Source organism: Mustela erminea, chromosome X, assembly GCF_009829155.1.
Source record: "Mustela erminea isolate mMusErm1 chromosome X, mMusErm1.Pri, whole genome shotgun sequence".
NCBI lineage: Eukaryota > Metazoa > Chordata > Mammalia > Carnivora > Mustelidae > Mustela > Mustela erminea.
The window spans coordinates 2418595-2424080 of record NC_045635.1 but is presented as its reverse complement, the minus strand read 5'-3'; positions in this window follow the sequence as shown (position 1 = coordinate 2424080).

Genomic DNA, 5486 nt, shown 5'->3' with positions numbered 1-5486 from the left:
GTGACCCCCCGTTGGTCATCCCACGAGATCTCCAATTTACCAAGCCCCATGACAAAGCTTTGAGTTTTCTCTCCAGAGTTGTTGGGGGAGAAGAAGATGGGAGAAGCAGAATAAAGACGAAAAGCAGAGATGTGAGACCAGAGAATCGAAAATCCATACTAGGTTCAGTCCCCGAGTCGCTGCATTTAGCCCCGCCTGAAACTATCTTGGCCCGCTGGACTTCCCAGCTGGCTCAGGTGATAAATGGCATCTTGCATTGAAGCCCACTTGTGTCTGACTTCTGTTAGTAGGAACTAATGTGACCTCCACAGCCCGAATCACCACATCCCTCCTGGTCATCGCCTCATCAGATATTTGCAACATGACCTCTCTTCTTTGCTCCAACTTCACATTTCCAAAGGTCTTTCTGATGCGTCCAGCCAGGTGCCCCGCTGAACCCTCGTTGTCAACGAGTCTCAAAACTAATTAATCATCCATCCCCAAAGCCAACGCTGCTTACCAGGTTCCCTCTTGTTTCCATGCCTTTGTCATTATCACAGTCCAGCTGGAATCCTTGGGCTGATAGTGACCAACCAAGCTGTCGTGCTCACAGCCCACATGTCGATGAAAAGCCAAGTGTCCAACCACTCTCCCGGTTTTTAGCATTTGTCTGGCATGGACTATATCTTCAATCCCATCCTCAAAGGACAGGTGAAACCCCTTTTTTCTTCCCTTACCCCATGCCCCACATAACCACCAACCACAATGGCGCCTTAGCTAATGTCTTTATGGTCCCCTCCTCAGTTGACCATCAGTTAAACTTTACAAACAACATATCATGGGGCATTATTTGTCCCGTTCCTCATCTCCTGGTGGTTCATCACTTCCCCCTCCTTGTGGTCCTCCAAGACTTTCCACAACGGGTCTTTCTCTTCTTCCCACCCTCCTTCCCCCACTGCCCTGCGTGGCAACCTGTCCTCTTCCTTCTTCCTCACACCTCTCACTGCTTCTCTTCCTCACCTCTTCTTCCTCCTCAACCTGTGCTTCTCCTCCGATTTTCCATGATCACCTCCCCTTCTCTCTCCTGCCCATCCTCCTCTCCCTTCTTCATGGCCCCACCCTTCTGCCATCACTGTGGTCCTTCTGAAGATGAGTCTGGCTCCCTCTGCTTCTCCTCTCCTCAAAGCCTCTCCAGCGTGGATGTGGTCCTTCTCAGCTGCTGAACTGGGCCTTTGGGTGGTAAGGGAGGACCCCTCCCCAATGCTGCTCAGCCAGTAGCCCAGGGAACGAATCTGTTTTCACCGTTGACTTGGGCGCCCCAAACATGTGTCTCTGTGGGTCATTGTTCACCCTGGCTATCACACAAGCTGTACCGTCTTGGATTTTTCTTCCTAATATTTTATTTATTTGCAGAAGAGAGTGAGCACACAAGGGGCCAGAGACAGAGGGAGAGAGAGACAAGCATACCCCTCTCTGAGCAGGAACCCCAATTCGGAGCTCAATCCCAGGACCCTGACATCACGACCTGAACCAACTGAGCCCTCCACGTGCCTTGTACCATCTCTCATTCTAAAGAGAGTTTCAGATATAACGGGAGATCACCTTCCCCACCTTTTTTGACTCACCTTCATGGAGAAATCCCCTAATCACTCGTTTAAATGCTCTCCCTTCCTTTGTCTTCCATTCCCAGCCAACTGATGTCCCCATGACTCTGCTGGGACTTTTCTTTTCTTTTTTCTTTTCATTTATGCAATAGTTTCTCCAATAGTCCCCTTCAGGACAAACCCATCTGTCGTCCTTTGGTCTTTCTTATGATCCGTACCAGCCCCAACTTACCCCCTTTCTCCTCCTGTCCTTCTTGGAGCTCCTTGCCTACCTTCATTTGCTTTATTTAATTTATTTACTTAACAAAGACAGACTTTATTAAAAAAACAATAATCATTAAAAAAAAAACAAACCCTCTTTCCTCTTTGCATCACTTCCAGCCACGAGAACAAAGGTTCTTTCTCTTTCCAGCCAACAGAGATGCGTGTGTGACATGGATGCTTGACTAAGCTTATTGGGATGTTTGGTCTTTTCTGCCAATTTTTTTTTTTTTTTTAATTCTCCTGGGGCCCAGAGCTGATCAATTTTGCTATTTCTCATTTTGTAGCATCTGGAAGACTCTTCCAAAATATTTGTTAAATGGATAATAAAAGAGAGAATGGATTTTATCCTTACTTACTGTGTAAGCCTAACATCTCTACTTAGCTTCATAAAATTCACAATAGAACGGGTTGTCATTTTCAGGGTTAGTTTTTATCTTCGAGATAATAACAGTCGCTACATAATTCCAATTCTGCTGAACAGCCAACTTTTTTTTTTTATCATTTCTCATATTTAAGTTTCTCTAATGAGTTTGAAAATTTCATTTCAGGTTGCAAATGAAAAATTTAATCATTGCTTTTCGGGTTGGAGCATCTCAACAGATGTCCCCAGTTTACTTTTTATAAATGCAAAGTGGTTTTTTTTTTTCTTTTTTGATACTGTGATGCATTGAGTGAGCACATTTGTTTTATTCTCCCCTGTCTGCTTAGGGAGCTCAGACTCTCCAAGTGAGATACATGGTGATTGTGTCTCCCACCTGCACAAAAAAAACTTTACTCCTTTTCTATTGCCTACAGACTCAAATTCAAAATATTTTAACCTGTCATGGGTGCCTGGGTGGCTCAGTCTGTTTAGTGTCTGCTTTTGAGTCAGGTCACGATTCCCAGATCTTGGGATCATCTCCCGCATCTGGCTCCCTGCTCAGCAGGACGTCTGCTTCTCTCTCTACTCCCTTCCCCGTGCTCATGCTCTCTCTGTCACACACTCTCTCCAATAAAAAAACCTTTAAAAAAGAAGCTGCTACTTGAGGCCCTTAACGTCTGGGGAAAATCTCATTTCACTTATCTACCACTGAGTCTGAACACGATTCACACTTGGACTCAAATGCGCTTTCTGGATTCTATAATTCCCACTTGTGCTGCACTGAGTCAAAAGCGTAGAGTTCCACAGAACTGCGTTTATGGCCTTTTATTTGCCAGGAATAGCCCCATCGTGTCCACATCCTTAAGTCCAACTTGCCTTTCAAGGTCAACTCAAACACGCGTTCTGATAAAGTGCTGTTCCACTGAAATCCCACTGAAATCTCTCACCTTCTCTTATGGATTGCCCCTAGCCCACGTCGGAGGGGACCATTCCCACAGCCCATAAAATCTCAGTGGTTTTTACACTACCAGACATTTGTGCAAACAGTGACGTGGATAATTGCGTTTGGGTTTGAGCGCCTCCACTAACTGTTCCTAATTTTGGTTTTGGTTTTAACGTCATTAAGACGCAATGCCTTCGGCTTTAAAAGTCTTCATCCTTAATCCCATTGGGTTGCTGTCTTTATGGAGGAAAAAAAAAAAGGTGGAAATGCTGAGTCGGGATCCAAGCACACAGTTAGGGCTCCATCAGCCTGTAACTCCTACAGAATATATATTTACCCCCAACAGGTGTTAGCTGCTCTTACACTGATTTTCTGATGGGTCTTCTCAAATACAGAGGTATCCACATTAACAGTAGTCCTTGTTAGACCTCTTGATCTCATACACTTTTTTCACTGCATTATACCTTTTTTTTTTTTTTTTAAGATTTTTATTTATTTATTTGACAGATATCACAAGTAAGCAGAGAGGCAGGCAGAGAGAGAGAGAAGAGGAAGCAGGGTCCCTGCAGAGCAGAGAGCCCGGATGCGGGGCTGGATCCCAGGACCCTGGGATCATGACCTGAGCTGAAGGCAGAGGCTTTAGCCCACTGAGCCACCCAGGTGGCCCCATTATACTTTTAATTTCTCTGTGACTCCACAATATCTGTTTCCTTTTTTAATTTTTCAAATGAGAAGTGAATCAGAGCATAAAGTGGACCTCCAAAAGCTTCACCGCTATTTAGAAATGAAGCCAAGATTTCATATGAGTATGCTTAAAAAGTATGCACCTGACAGGAAGTGAAGGTATTACGTTATTTAAATCATTGTGATGCAAAATGAAAATATTGTATTTACACAACAGGGAAAATCAAACATCTCTATAACATAGCTTTTCTTTTTTTTTTTCATTTAAAAAATGTCCTTCAAAATATCCTTTATTAAAAAAAAAGAAGCAAAACTGCATTAGCACAGTTCAGGCAAGTATGAAGGAATGAATCTGTTTATTGCAATTATATTTCAGGAGACTCATTCACTGTCTGGCAGGAAAGGGAAGAGGTAATAAATATATTTGCTGTGGTTACATACACAATACATTGTGCAGATATCTGTATACCAAAGTTACATTGTGTCATAATTGAAGTTCGTAAGTACCTTTCTTGTTACACATAAAGGTATAATTATAGTATCCTGTATCCTACACAATTATACCTTTGCATGCAGCAATAACAAGTGCATTTCTGTATGTATGCATTATACCTATGTATATATTAAAATATCGTGTTTTGGGAGCCCCTGGGTAGCTCAGTCAGTTGTGCCTCTGACTCGAGATTTTGACTCAGGTCACGATCTCAGGGTCGTGACACCGAACCCTCACATCAAGCTCTGCACTCAGCAGGGCATCTGACATTCTCGCTCTCCCTCTGCCTCTCCCCTATTCTCCCTCTCTTTAAAATAAATGAATCGATAGATAAGTAGATAGAGAGATATTTAAATAAATAAATGAATACCGCGGTTTTTAGCATTCTAGTTTATTTTTTTATTTATTTCAGTTCAGTTAGCCGTGATATAGCACATCATTAGTTTCTTTCTTTCTTTTTTTTTTTTTACTTTTTTCAATTTAAATTTTTTAGTTAACATATAATGTATTATTTGCTCCAGGGGTACAGGTCTGTGAATCGCCAGGTTTACACACTTCACAGCACTCACCGTAGCACATGCCCTCCCCAATGTCCATAACCCAGCTGCCCTCTCCCGAATCCCTCCCCAAAGCAACCCTGTTTGTTTTGTGAGATTAAGAGTCTCTTATGGTTTGTCTCCCTCCCAATCCCTTCCTACACCCCCAACTCCCTACATTGCATCTCCACTTCCTCATATCAGGGAGATCCTATGATAGTTGTCTTTCTCCGATTGACTTATTTCGCTGAGTGTGATACCCCCTAGTTCCATCCACGTCATTGTAAATGGCAAGATCTCATTTCTTTTGATGGCTGCATAGTATTCCATTGTGTATATATACCACCTCTTCTTGATCCATTCATCTGTTGATGGACATCTAGGTTCTTTCCATAGTTTGGCTATTGTGGACGTTGCTGCTATAAACATTCAGGTGCACATGCCCCTTTGGATCACTACGTTTGTATCTTTAGGATAAATACCCAGTAGTGCAATTACATCATTAGTTTTTGATGTAGTGTTCAATGTATATCCATGCCCTACTCACAGGTTGTGGAGACTTCGATCATTTATAACTTAAGATGAATTATACATATGTATATTATATATATAATATATATAG